This window comes from Aulonocara sp. 'chitande type north' Nkhata Bay, linkage group LG12 (genome assembly GCF_057382095.1).
Source record: "Aulonocara sp. 'chitande type north' Nkhata Bay isolate Kocher_YH1m ecotype deep benthic linkage group LG12, A_spYH_male_GT1.1, whole genome shotgun sequence".
Taxonomy (NCBI): Eukaryota; Metazoa; Chordata; class Actinopteri; order Cichliformes; family Cichlidae; genus Aulonocara; species Aulonocara sp. 'chitande type north' Nkhata Bay.
Window position 1 is genome coordinate 26,008,548 of NC_141355.1, and position 15,492 is coordinate 26,024,039.

Genomic DNA, 15,492 nt, shown 5'->3' on the forward strand with positions numbered 1-15,492 from the left:
TAGTTATTGGGGTGAAATCCTTGGACCTGTTCTCAGACCCTACGCTGATGCAGAAGATCCTGGGGTCCTCCTGGTGCACCACAGCACCCAACCTCAATATGCAGGTAGGAGCATACTCGCCTGACCTAAATCCATATAATGCTACCAAGAACGCCGCCAGGCTGCACCTCAGACTGTCCAGAAGGAAGGGATGCCCTAGTCCAGATCTGAGAGAACATCTCCAAGACATCACCTGATGTTGTCAGGCCCTGCATACAAGCATGTGGGGGCCGTACAAACTGCTAAGTACCATTATGAGTTGCTGCAATTAAGTTTTGGCCAAATGGATTAGCCAGCTGCATGATTTCAGGGTGTCTTTAAAGTCAGCCGTCTGTAGGTTTATCATTTTCATTGTTCCTCACACATTACCCAGTCCATATCAGTATAGATATGATATTTTTCCCATTTCGATCCTATGTGTTTTTTGAGTCTTCCTTTAATCTACAAGTTCTCTTCTGCATCTTATTCATGGCACCCCTTGTTGATTTAATCTACCATTATCTAGCATTCTATATCGAACATTATATGCAACAAAACCTTTCATATCAGGAGGAAATATAATCTCTTACAAACTTTACTCCAAGTAATTGCATTCTGTGGTACCATTGTACAAATAAGTGATTCTAATCAGCTGAGCTGTCCTGAACTACATGGTTCAGAAAAATTATGGCTTCTGTATACTGGAGGAGTTTCCTCTCATGGGAACGCTGTGTTAAGGTCACCATGGGTTAATCATAGCAGGCAAACCAATGAGAGCAGCAAAATTCTGCTGCTCTCACTATGATTTCGTGTTTCTGATTTCTTGTCATGTTATGTAAAGAAGACCCACCCTCTGAGGCTTAGTCTAGCCTCGGATTATATCAGGAGAGCCAGAAAGCTGATTACATATCTGTAATCTTATTTTTATAAAAACATTTCCAGTGGCAGAAATACAGAGCAGGGCTCTTTTTTTTCCAACAAACCTCCCGTGATAATCAGATTTGCCAATTTGAAGCAGCACCAAAAACCACGGAGAAATGTTGCCATATTGTCTACGTAATAACGGTCAGCTATAAACCCAAATACTTTCCAGCAGATATGCTTACACAACTGGCTCATCAAGAGAAAACATTTGCCATTAATTAACACTGTAAGTCATTTTCGGTGTTTCAAAGTGAAACAGGACAAGAGACTGATCACAATCCCCTGAATTCTCTTTTTAACCATTTAAAAGGGGCATAGCAAGCTAATCGTACAGATACACAAGACCAGAAGAGTTAGAAAAGCTCATTTTCATAGACATGTCATAAACACCTGGCCTGACCTCTGCAGGCATCAAAGAACTATGTGAATACTTTTTGGCACAACTCACTGTTCAAAACTCTGCGACTACATAAGTGACCCACCTTTATGCTATAAGACAACATGTTATGAGATGTGAAATTCATTTAGGTCTCTCTGAGACCTGTGATCCAGCGACCTTAAACGGTCTCATGGCATTAAACCCTGTTCCACCAAATATGGTGGGGAAAGAAAGGAGAGTGGGAGTGAGAAAGCAAAGCATGAGTGACATTTTAGGACAGAAAGCATTTGAACCAAGAGAAAAACTGCCGATAAACAATGTCGTTTTTTACTTTGCATGAGAGTCTGTGTTGTTCGAATAGGAACATTTCATTTTAGTGCAATCTCATATCTGTGTGAGGGACTATTAGAATAAGGATAGGATGAGGATAGATAAGAGTGCGATGATGCATACAGATATCTGTAAATGACGGAGAGTTTTATTGGGGCTTTACTATTGCACTGTGCTAGCAAGACTGTGACTTACTGAGTGATTCCCAACTTGATTAAGAAAGTAAGGACTGTGGTGTTGGCCTGTTCGTGGGTTTCAACTGCATCCGGAGACCTCTATATTATGTTAGCGTTTCTAAATGTCCTGTAGGTGAGGATCTGAGCATGAATCTGTCCAAGGTCTACTCTGTCTCATGTCCAAAATTAGCTGAAATATGCTCCAGCCTCCCGCCACCATAGAGGGAGAAAGAGAGAACAGATTAGTGAAAACCTCCTGTTTTAGCCAGCCGCATGGGAAGAAGAAGTTTCACATGAGTTGATTATCTGTGACAGAGCTGATAGCTGGCATTTTCTGATCCAATTACTCACTCACCAGAGTAAATGAGGGTTAAGTGAGTAGCTTGCTGTATGTTGCATACATGAGTACCACATTGAGTTCCTCGGTACCCTTGCAATAAAAATATGTAACTCAAAACACACTAAGGTAAGTACTGGACTGCCTACACCTACATTACAAGGCGTTTACACGCTGTAAGTAACCCCACTGAAACTTTACAATGTAACCTACGGCTAATGTGCACCTCCCCAAACTATACATCACATTGGCACAGTCTGTAAAACTACTGTGAGTGGCCTGTTCAGTACTGTTGACTCCTCCTGTGCACTTCCAGCTACTTTTTCACCACAGATTTATCAATGACAGCATAAAAATCATTGCCTCAATATAAAGGATTTTAATAACAGCCTAGATAAAAGAACTAACAGATATCAGCAAGAGTTCAAAATCAGAATGGGCACGAGACGATATATGAAGATGGCTCTGAAAAAAGCTTGATGACAACAAAGGTTGGGGACACAGGCAGAAAATAAAGTCCCAGCTTTTAATCAGTTTGTATCCATATAAAAAAAACAGCAGGACACAACCACAAGCTAATTAACATACAATGTATTATAATGCACAAGTATTAATGCTGCCAACAACATCACCCACTTGTCGAGGTCATATATAGATTGTGCAAAGACTTTCATAATCTGACTTGTTGCGGCTGTGGCTTCCTATTACAGTACCACACTCAAATTAATTGAGCTCTCTAAAATAACTATACTGCATACTGCATTGTTAGGTGCTTGATTTTATACACCTGCAGCAATGGAAATGAAAACACCTGATTTCAAAGATTAAGAGGTCTGGCCCAATGCTTTTGTCCGTATAGTTGACACTGAGTTCAGTACAGAGCAGAGAAGTCTACTTTTTCATCTCCAGTAAATATTTTCCAGTGCTCTACAAAGTGAGATCGATTGATCTGAGTGCATAAATCCTTCTTCTGTGCTTCAGCTGGCTAACACATGTCACTAACAAAACAGATAAATGTTTTTTCTCCGTTTAAACTAACAAAAATCCCTGTTGGACAAATCAGCCACCACTTGTGACATCACATCAGATAGATGGATATTAATACACATATTTGCAATGAGCGCGTCAACAGCAACATAAATCAAAAAGCTCAGCCCACTGGATGTCACGATGATGCGAAACAGAAGAAGAAAGCTGTCACATTAACCTTTCACTTCTACGCGGAAACATTCTCCACATGATTAGTGAGGAAAATGCATCATTGTGACGCAAGTTATAGTTCCCAAGAAGCTAATATAACAGGAAGATCCTAGCAATGCGAATGGCCTCAGAGAAATTACAAGATTACTTTCACTGCTGACCCCAGCCTGCTGTATCAACAGGAAGCACTCCCCAGAATAAGGAAAGAGCCTTGGGGGAGAAAGCCTCATTTTCTCTCTGTTTTGTTTAGTTACCCATAAGCCACGCCCAAAGACAAATTATATTCTCATGGATGGTAAGAGTTTTTATGAATGTCAATATTGAACAGTTATAGATGATCTTACATAAGCCTAAAGCAAAGCCATCTGCAGAGCAAACATTTTAACTCAACCATTAAAACGATAAACATGTATAATAAGTACAAATGTAAATACTGGATGAGTGTTTATATGGACAGTTTAAAAGTAGAAACCAGCAAACAACACACACGCAATTTATCTCTGAATTTTTTATAACTTTGCAAAACCTGAAAATCGAACACTCGTGTTATTTCCTGTCACTTTTCTTCTGAAGAGGCAGGCTACTTGAGAGTTCATGAATGCATGGGGCATTATTCCCAAAGTTCCATGGGTGGGAAAATGTTGGATAACAAGTGTTATTGTAGCATACCATGCTGTTAATGCAGGAGAGGCAGAATTCAACGCACCAACCGTATGAACCCAGTGAAAACAGGATTACTCTGTCCTGCAACATGATTGGACTGTTCCCAACACAGTTTGGCGGAGCTTAGCCAGTTTAAATAGACAGCTGTGCTTAGTGAAGACAGTGCTAAATGCTGCAGCAGGATAAGCAAATCGTGGCAAGCAGATATCACTCTGTTCATAACGTCCTGGACCAAGCAGGATTTCTATCAGGGTCATGACCTCACAAATACTCCACAACCAAATGACCAATTATAAACTCGCTAGCCAACTGGCAGGCCATCTCTACTGATAAGCTGCTCATATACCGGTACTAGATATAATTTAGCTGTGGGTGGAGGCTAGTTATCATGAGCTAAAGGGGGTCATTTTGTGTTTTCTTGCCAGACAAAAAAAAAGTCAAGTAATCCATTTGCCACCCTTGATGTTTATTCATCCCTTCCTTGTACAAACACTAGCTGTCAAAGGCACTTAACTCCAATTACTCTGTGGGTTGTGCTCACTCCAAGCAGTGCAATCAGTTCTCAGTGAGAAACGATTTGACATGTTACAGTGAAACTCAATCCAGTTGTTTGACTGTGCTGGAGACGTTGTGGTGGGACTGGAACGATCATTAAATGCTGAACGCTCTCGTTTCGCTGTTAATCTTGGACGTGGACTCTCTGTGTATGTGTGTGTCTGTGTGTGACACAGCAACCCAATGTGGAATAACAACAAAAAACGAGTCGAGTCTCAAAGAAAACACTATTCAAGTCTCCAGTAGCACAAAGCCTTTCTGGTCTCCTGGACCAGGAGCAGCATCGCTGTGACCCAGTCCAAACACTGGAAAATGTCAACATTTGTTTACGGAAAGTTTTCCGAGGTTGAGGAAAACAAAGTATTTTGTATTTGTTAAATAAAGCACGGGGATGTGCTGTGAAGGAGATGACCAAAACATAACGAGCACATACCACCACCCTCTAGAGACATTATCAAGCCCATCCAACCCCCACCACCCCCATTCTCTCCACAATTAAGTCCCTGGGCAGTTCCCAAATCCCTAGTTGTGTTTCTATAAAAGTAGTTTAAGCTCTTAAACTTTATTTTTTAAAAAAAGAAAAGCCAACAAGCACAATGGCAGGACTTCCAGAGTGACAAAGGGAAAGGGAAGTACAAGTAAGCTGCAGGCCCCAGATGCTTCTCTCTTCTTCTCCTCTCTCGTGTCCCTCAAAGGTCATTCTTCCTGTTTAACGCAGCAAAGTCATCACACACAAAAGCTGCAGAGGCAGAGATCCTCAAGAAATGTCATCTGCTTATGTCTGTGTACATGACTTCAATTAAAGACTAAATCTGCCCTACTGCTGGTCATTACAGTGTGGTTTATTAGTAAGACTTTGTGTTGCGGTTCTTTTGGTGCTTTCCAGCTGTGCTGAATGCTCGTGGGTTTTTTTATTAGCTTCATTGAGGTCGAATGGTGGAGAATCGATCTTCTTGTAAGTTTCTGTCGACACTGTTAAACACGTGTCTGTCTAAGTCTTTACACGCCAAGGGATATCGTTATTACATGTCACATTTGTCCTTGGACTTAATATCAGACAGCGCGCTTTGTACTGGAATCGCTACAAGGTTGCCAAACATCTGGAGTCAGAGAAACACCCTCTGAATAAGCAGCAAACAATTCATGACTCAAAAAGCGTGTATCATGTCACCTTGAAATGGAAAACAGATGTAACATTAATTGCTGAGAGTTTATTTCTTTGCTGGTGATCTCACAACTAAGGCGAGAGATCATGACCTGACTTTAACTATCTGCAAGCTCCGCAAAAAAAAAATGGATAGTCCCAAAATGACTCCTAACATCCAGAGTACACAGAGATTTTCCTGCTTATGGTTATGAGAAAACAGTTTCCAATAAAAAGGCACTTAAATGCTGTTGGCTTTGCCTGCTTATATGTTCTTGTGCGTGCGTGTCAGCGAGTACGTATGCATATTGCAGTGCTTTTGCTTGAGAGCTTTGGAGGACTTTAGCATGCTCTTACTTCTACTTAGTAGAACAGAAGAAAATAAACATTATTACAATAATGAATATGCTTTGGGAAGCAAATGATATAATTTTCCATTAACTCCCACTCATAAACAGCCAAGAATGGCTCAGGGAAGCCTGTGACATTTGACTTTACTGGCACAAACACTGCGGTACTCCGCTATTGCTTGACCCCTGACCCCTCACTTCTGAAAACTCACAAGACTTACATCGCTATTTAACTCAAAGCCTCTCATGCTAATTGAGCCATCTGAGAACAACAAAGTCTGATAAACACTGGAGTTGACATTGTCACTCTAAGTTAAGGTCTTAAGCATCATCACGGCTGTCCACATGCAGTGTGTGCGGACAGTTCGCCAAAACCTGCAGAGACCTTCATTACAAGACTGATACAAAAGACATCAGCAGCAGTGCAGATGCCTCCTGTCCCTGCACACTACACACACAGTGCACTGAGCCAAGCTCCTTTACTCTGCATTCACACTGAGCAGCAGCAGCACTCATTCAGAAAAGAGACCCAGCCCAACATAACACCAGGGATAAAGAAAGAGGCTCGTAAGATTAAACATTTTCATGTTGGTGGTTTTAATGCAGTCATTGTCTAGTGAGCACAGTTATTCATTATTCATCGTAATCTGACTTGTTCTGATCTCTGCAAAGTGGAAAAGAGCACAAACACTCCTTCATGTAGGTCAGAGTCTAAGCTTGCGGTTTCAGCCACTATCGACGCACTCAGGTGCTGCACAGGTGAAACAATGGGCTTAGTGTGTCGCTTGCATCTCGCTGATTAATCCATGAGGAGGTGGAGTGCGGCACTCTACTATATTTGCATAGTAGAGGTCAGGTACAACACAGGGCTCACTGTGTTCAGCACGATAACAACAAGGAGCTTAAACAGACAGGAAGGTATTAAAAATCGCACCACTTAGAAACTACAAAGGAGACAAGAAGTGTCATCATTTCCACAACTTTTAACTGGCTTCGCAAATAAGGTGTGCTGAAGAGTCACCGTGACATCACAACAGTGGTCACGGTCATGTCATGAATCACAGTCTCCATCTGTGAGGTGCAACACATAAACAGGTCCACATGTTTGTTAGCTGGTCATCTGGAGCCACATTAAAGCCTCCTGGATCCAATGAAAGTGTAACGCTGTGTGAATATGATCTAACTTTTGAAACTTTTCCTGTGTTCACACAAGCGAGCACACATTATCCCGAGACAAAGCCCAGCTTCTTGTATGGGCTCTAACACACCTGTTTAACAATCTGGCGAGCTGGTTTGACTGGAAATTTGATAATCACGTCTATGGAAATCAAGAGAGCAAAGCATGTGACAGTTTAACATTACTAACTGACACTTTTCACACCCTGTGCATTAACTGAGTCAGTCCACACTGGGAGACAGACTCCCAGGAAACACTGTTTGTTTACCTTCCTCTCCTTCTTTTCCCATTCATAAGGCTGTTGCTGTTATGATAAAGAGATGAAAGATGGGTAACAGGTTATCCTGCAGTGTGTATTATCAATCATATTCTGGAAGGAACAAAGTTTTCTTAAACAAAAAATCTAACAAAAGAAGAAGAAGAAGAAGAAGCAATGACTGTGTTCTTTCTTCCCCCACCCTGAATTTATGTGTGACTGCAGCACAATTTGGAGCAGGCCTATTTATAGCCGACTACCGCCACAACCACCCCGCAGCCTGAAAGTCACACCAGGAGATTTTGGGAGGGGAGTCCTTGAGCTCCTCTGTCAATGCAAAGCATTGCAGTGACAAGTTTGCTGATGAGGTTGGTGACTGTGAAGTCGCACTGCACCGGTCCCTCCCCTAAAGCACAAGCCTGCTTTCTATGCATTCTTCCAACACACCGAATCTAAGTCCAGCGCATGTGCATTTACACATAAACCAACCGCACGCACTTACTTGCACACACATGCAGATGGCTTCTAGTATTTGATTAGCTGTAGTGATGAGCTGGTGATGATGGTGTGAGTGTTTACTATAACCGCTGTCACACTGTATCAATATTTGCTCTGATGTCATATTACAATCGCACGTGTGTGACTTTAGTTCCACTGCCAAGTCCACAGAAAGATAAGCCACTGTCCTACAGCTACTGTTATCAATACAGAGGAGTGACAGACAGAAAAGGGAGGGCAATGTCAGAACTTACTTTAAATCCTTCTCAGAAAGTTCCAGAAAGAGATTATTTGTCCTCTAATCTTCTGTTTCCTCTCTGAGTCCAAATGAAAGATCAAAAACAAACAAAAGTGTATTGTGTGCATCTCACACACCGCAAGTCCCACTCCACTGCTCACTGATGTTCTCTGGAATAAGGAGGGAACTCTGTTGCCAGCTCCCAGGCTTACAGCCAATCCTGTTAAAGTTCTTTCTGACTCTTGGCCAATGGCGTGCGCCTCATTCTCCGGCCCTCCCCGCCCCCCTCCTCTTCCTCCTGCTGCTGAAGCTTCTCATGATTGTGGACAAACTCATAGTTGTGGAGTATGACAGAGTAAGAGGAATTACTGTAGTATTTACAGTGTGAGCAGCGGTGGGGAAGATTTCCATTACGAAAGAGCGGCGAACAAGTGGACAGATAAAGAAGCCAGAGATTAATTATAGTGGTTGGTTTTAATCTGTCAGGATACTTTTCCCTTTTTTTAAAGGGTGATTTATCAGCATGGATTATTAGTTTAAAATAGTACAATCCTGCTCCGTCTTTTTAAACTTAGCTCAGGCGCTGACATGTTTAATTATTACATGATTGTAATAAAAGAATTATGATGGGGGTTGACGGGTCACTCCATCCTCACGATAGATTATCTGCTTATCTTTTTAGCATCTGTTCACATGAAAATAAGGACTGTGACGCAAACAGCGACAAAGACTGAATCGTGTTTGACATGTTTTACTACATAGCTGCAGTTCTACAGATGATGTGACACCCTATTGCTTCAGTGGCCAGAGGGAATATAGCATGCTCCGAAAGACATGAATTGCAAATGCTCCCAACAACACACGGACAGATATGGCTTGTGTTCCAGGGCCAGTGAGCATCTGCTCTGCTTGTATATCACGGAAGCCTCTCTAGCTATCAGTGGTACTGATAACAACTCACTTGATAACATGCACACTCAGACATCTTTCTTTTTGCTCCCGAGGGGCTGGAGCCATGGTGTTTGGTCAAGAGGGATTCTCCCCTCAGTCAAGAGGTGGAATTAGTCAGGTTGCTTTTACTCCAGCAAGTCTTCGGGCAAAAGCATGAGCAGCAGTAGCAGAGAGTCTTTTTTCGAAGGGTAGATAATAACGATGATATTTGAATCAAACTGCGTTTTCAGCCCGTCTCATCCATCTCAGGCGCAAGATGAAAATACTTTATTTATTTATTTTTCAATTTCTAAAAAAAATGCAATTCCAGGAAAATAATGGAAAAGAGGAAGAAAAAGTAAAATCATAAACAAAATGGTATTACATATGAAAGTCGTGCATATTAATTTATTTTCAAACACAGTCTTTTATTTGAGGTTAAACAGGTTTCACCTTCAAGCCTGTGTTCATAAATGAGGATATGACTTTATTAATGATTAAAAGCTACAGTTTGTTTGATGCCTATTAAGACTCTCTATTGACATATGATCTTTATTTAAGGGATTTAAGTGACTTTGAAGGCGTCGTGGTTGTTGGTAACAGACGGGCTGGATTTAATATTTCAGAAACTGCTTATCTACTTGGATTTTCTCATTCAACCGTCTCTAGAGTTTAGAGAATGATCAGGAAAAAAGAAAAATATATTAGGTGAGTGCCAGGTTTCTGTTGATGCCAGAAGTCAGAGGAGAATGGCCAGACAGCTTTGAGCTGATAGGAACAAATGATAATCCACCTTTGGACACTGAGGATAGTCTATAAGACAGAAGTACAGAACATTTGGAAAGAAAAATGTTGCCCAGTCTGATGAGTCTCAGTTTCTATTGTGACATTTGGAATGTGGGATCAGCATTTGGTGTAAACAACATGAAACATGTCCATCTTTTTATGACCACAGTGCAACCATCTTCTAATGGCTGCTTCCAGCAGGATAACACAGCACAGAGCTCAAATCATCTCAAACTCAAACTGAGTGTTCACTGTACCCAAATGGCCTCCAAGGTGACCAGAACTCAAAATCTGCAACTGTGCAACGCGAACTTGTTTCCAGTACCTTGTTGAATCTGTGGCATGGAGAATTAAAGCAGTTCTGTAGGCAAAAGGGGAGATCAACACATCACTAGCAAGCTGTAAGCAACAAAGTTGCTGATGATACTTTTATTTATCCATACTGTTGAGTAGATATGAACTCGTATTCCTTCTCGTGTTTCTCCATGTTCATATTTCCTCCTATTTCCTTGTTTCTTGCGTTGCTCACCTTTGCCTTCCTTTGTTTAAAATTTGTATTCTGTGTCCCTGTGGTTTTTCCCGCCCAGTATTTTAGTCGTAATTTTCCTGGTTTGTCTCTTGTTATGTTGCATCCTTTGATTTCCTTCCTTTGTGGCCATCTACCCCACCCTTAGCAGGTTCATTGTGTTCAACAGTTATCACCTGTGTCCAATCAGCCGTGTGTGTATAACAGTGTCACTCCCAGTGTCAGTTTATGTATTTTCCCCCCTTTCCTCTGTTTAACCTTCTCAGTGGATTTCTCTTTTGTTATGCCAGTTATGTGAACTGTTTTTTCTTTTTCCTTGTTTCTTAGCTGCAGCTTATTCTGGTGTTTGCATTGCATTTTTTGGTAATACATAAAATCTATGTATTACCTTAAAAGTAAAATTGTCTTTCGGGAGTAACTTTGTGGTAAATATCACAATGGTGGTTCAGTTTTATGACAAGCATGCAAAAAGGCAGGCAGGGATACATGCAGCAGAGCTGGGAAGCCCTCAGAGAACAGCCAGGCATTCAGGTTGGGCTTCAGCAAAGAAAGCAGAGTCCTACTACACAAAGCTGTCTGGCCCCAAGGTTTGTCAAACTCACAGGAGTGGAAGGGTTATGCTAATACTGTGCAAAGGGTGAACATTTTGTTCTTCTTTTGCATTGTGGCATCAAAACATCATACACAGAGTAAACAGCAGGAAATGAACACAAACTTACAAATGCAATTTGTCGGAGGAAAGGGAAATTGTTTTGAGTTTAACCTGTAAAAGCCAAAGAGCGGGAATTCCTTGAAGACATGAGAAAGTGGGAAAAAAGCACCCATTCTCTGCTGCCTCTCCCTGAGCAGACATGACAGGTTTACAAGCACAGAGGAAGCAGCTGACAAACACACACACAGTGTGCCGGACTCCGTCTGCAGAAGCCTTATTGAAAGACAAAACGGCAATCGATAAGTCTGCTTTGGGACGGGTAATACACCGCTGCAGATACATAACTGCATAACATCCCCCTCGCCAAAACGCACCACATTTGTTCCACTGCAGTGAACGGAGAAGTACCGCAAAAGCTGTTGACAGGAACCATCTCTGTGGGGGAAAGGTGCTCTTCATGGTGTGAGTTATGGAGACTCAGTACTGTGTAAAAAATAAAAAATAAAAAGTTCCCAAAGGGACAAACACACGGAGGAAAGTAAAGAAAGTAAGCACTGTGTTCCAGTGTTTTCCTAAAAGCAAGCATGAGATCATTCCATGATTTCAGCTGTCATTTTTCTCCAATTCTTGGACAAAGATGAGTAACAAAGGATCCGGACATAAATAAACGTAGTGTTTGGCTTTGAAGAGACGGCTCATCGCAGCAGATTATCTTTGCGGTGAGTGACGTTAAAAACATAACGTGATTACAAGGTGTCGAAAACCACGTCTTCCTGTAGAGCATCACCTCTGTCAGCTCCGTCAGTTACAAACCTCCCCCCCCACCAGGCTTCATTTTTAATGAGCATATCAGTTTGAAAACATTACAAATGAAACCTGTAAAGGTGGGAGCACTTTATATCTGTTATTTAAATTTTGATCAGCCAAATCGTAACTATCTTTGGCCTAAAGGGAGCGTAGGATGATGAGAAAAGAGGGCAGAGAAGATTTTGTTGTAATTAGTAAAAAAAAAGAAGAAAAAAACCCCAAAACACTAATAACTGACAGAGAACCATCTGCTCTCAGCTGACAGACCCAGCAGTAGACACACAAGCATGCACAAGCACACACATTTGTCCCGGTCACATCACTCAGTTTGATTCACCTTCATTAAACTGCACTGTGCATAAACTTCTCGTGTCACAGAAGTTTATGTCAAAGAGTGGCTTTTTTTTTTGCCTCATCTCTTCTGTTCATCCTCTTGTTCTTTCTCTGGTCACTCCTCCCCTCCAGCAGCGTCTGTTCTCCCCGATACAGCCACGATTTTTTATTTTTTATTTGTTCATTGTTGTCCTCTGGAAAGTTTCCAAGGTGCTGTCACTCCTGAAGAAGACAGGTTATATGCTTTCCAAACAGTGGCCAGGACTAGTATTAAAAAAACAGACATGCTCAGATCTTGTTGCTGTTCCACATGATGCCTGGAAGCATCCTGATCTGGTGAATTATAGAGCCCACAAAGAAAACAGTTACCATTACTGTCTCTGCCTTTATAAAAGTCTAGTTATTCTCCTGACAGTCACCACCGCAGTGGGCAGGACCACATTGTGTCATCCAAGGTGGCTGTCTCCATCTTTTATGTACATGGATATATCCCCCACAGCCACGCCTGGTGGTTTCAAAAATCCTTCCTCTCAAATCACCTCATGTTCATATGAGGTCAGCTGAATTTATTTGAAACTGGAGAACTTACAGCTTAACATTTCTGAATTGTAGCTGTTTATAAGGTTTTTGGCTACTTCTACGTGACCTTATTTGATGGCTGAACTCACAACAGAGCAAAAAAAGGATACCAACCTTCTTGCAACAAGAAAAAAATCGGTGGTTGCCGGCTGCATTCAATTTTTCAGCAACCTGTCTCCAAACAGATGTGGGTCCAGTTCAGACTGACAGACGTCACTCTCAGACAGATTGCCAAGAAATTGCAATCAGTTGCAATCAGTCTGCACAACGAGTGGACACACCTACTTTGCAGTAGGAGACTTGACTCAACTGGTTGCCAGCTGGTGTTCTGGTTGTATATTTATATATAAAAGCAAGCTTGCTCACCGCCTGTGAGGTTTTGCAGTTAAATCGCTATCCTGCAACATCTATGACACTATTTAGGCAAGAATATCTGAATTTCAGGTTCGGATCTATGAGGTTCTGGCTGGACTCTGAATTTAAGTAGTCAATGTGAATTTCTCTGTATAAGTAGTATCCGTAGTAGCCATTCACCTTTTCACAATTATTTATCTCTTTTGATCACTTAAATAAAAAAATAAAGAGTTATCTTTATCTTTAAGCATTTCTCAGTCGTTTTAGATATCTCTTAATCTTTCTTCTCAAACTTGCTCAGACCCACTTAGTTCTTATATATTTATTTGACTTCATGTTTTCACGTACTCCAACGATGTGCAGAAATCCTGATTAGGATGCTTCTTGGACACCTCTTAGGTGAGGTGTTTCAGGCATGTCAGATTGGGATGAGACCCTGGCACTAACCTGCAATGTGCTGGAGAGATTATGCCTTTCTGCTGCCATGGGAACACCTTGGTATCCACCCAGAATAGCTGGAGGTGGTGGCTGGGGAGAGGGAGGCATCGGTGCCTCTGCTTAGACTGCTGCACCCAGAAAAGATGACCAGGAAAAGTGGTGGAAAATGTTGCATGAATGCATCTTTAAAAAATAATAATGGTTAAACTATTCAGAGTTTGTGTGTCCTCATCAGGACTGTAAGAGCCCAGTAAAGGAAAAACACACTATGCCTTCAAGACAGAAGTAATGCGCTAATCTAATTTCTAAAATCAGTCTTCACAAATATTTTATAACATCGGAACTACTTAGTTAATATGTATTGCTTAGGCCTACTGTACATCAATGTGATTAACAGGGACAGAAATGCTACAAACCGATGGACTGTAATAGCATATTCAACGATCCATTTAAAATGTAATACTATTAAAATAAGTGGCACTGCACAGATGCAATTAGAGCTTCTGGAACTCATATATTAAACCACTGTGGCACAAAAACTGTTGTTGGGAAGAGTGCTTATTTCCATTATCAGGCCTAACTGACAGTTATGTCCGTTTAATTGGGCATATCAGGATTTTGTTTGTTTTATTCCTAATGTTTAAAATACAGAGGCGGCCGTAGCCGACACTATCCGTACATCTGATTCAATTTTTTCCACTTCTGTTGTTCCTCATTAAGAAAATATGAGTATGAGTGTTTCAATGCAACAGTAAACATGACAACACTAATTAAACCAATTAACAATTTGAATTGTTCGTGCATGTATCTTGCAGTGAAAGACGGGAATAACTCACGCTTGATTTATTTTATTTCTTTTTCACATATTTCCAGTGATAAGCCATTTTACATAGTCATCCTCTATCACAGCGTCTCCTACACTGAAACTAGGGAAGGACCTGTGAGGGTGGCTTGGAGACAGACAGGGGTTGTTGGAAATCGTCACAGAGCAGAGCAATCATGCATGGCCTTCCAGCGTCGGTCTGTCCTGCTGCTTTTTCCTCATTTTCTCCATTCAACCGGGTCGTTTCAGCACTCGTATGCCACAGTTTTAAACATATTTGTGGAAAGCACAGCAGACTTTATTTTTTTCCATCCATAGCTTGCTTCTTAAAAATCTGACAGGCTGGATTGAGATACTGAATGAATTCTTTTTGAAGTGCAGCCATAATTTGAGCTGCAGCACATTAATATCTTTTTTTTGGTCAGTTAGCGGAAGAAAAAAAAATCTGTTCCTGTTTTAGAAACACACTTTATAGAACTGAGTCCTTCACCCAGCACAGTTTGTTATCCTGCATGGACTCACACAGAGGCACAAGCAAGGATCTGAGTAAAATGTTAAAAATACAATCTTAAGTCACCCTTTACTTTTTTATTTTTAGCGTCCAAGGAGTTGGACTCTGTTGGATTTTTAAAGCGGTCTTGAGCAATAGTTCCTCAGGCTATTTAATGGTATTTCGAAGTTTTTCTTTGGACATCAGTTGCTTTTACACTTATTTTCAGTCCAGGCTTTGTACCTGACCATTTCAGAGGAATGTTTTTTTTGTTAACACTGACCTATGAACTATTAAATCATTAAAAAGGCACCCAAATCACAGGAGTAACCAGTGTCTACACATAACCTTTGAGTTTAATCTACAGTTTGAAAGGCACCAAGATGATTTTTGGAGAACTATTAGCTGAAAACTTGGCATATCTTTGCACGGTGCGCAGTATGTCTTTAAAACTAAGAGGAAACTAGGCAAGGCAAATTTATTTGTATAGCACAATTCAACAAGGTGATTCAAAGTGCTAGATAAGTTC

At 41.1% G+C, this 15,492-nt stretch overlaps 1 protein-coding gene across 1 annotated transcript in view; it reads right to left on the reverse strand.

Moving 5' to 3' along the window:
- Positions 1–8,399, reverse strand: part of pde4d (phosphodiesterase 4D, cAMP-specific) — a 221,777-nt gene extending 213,378 nt beyond the window's left edge. The window contains exon 1 of the mRNA XM_086314649.1: positions 8,262–8,399. The gene's annotated coding sequence lies outside the window, so the exon portion shown is untranslated. The remainder of the gene's footprint in view (positions 1–8,261) is intronic.
- Positions 8,400–15,492: the final 7,093 nt, after the last annotated feature.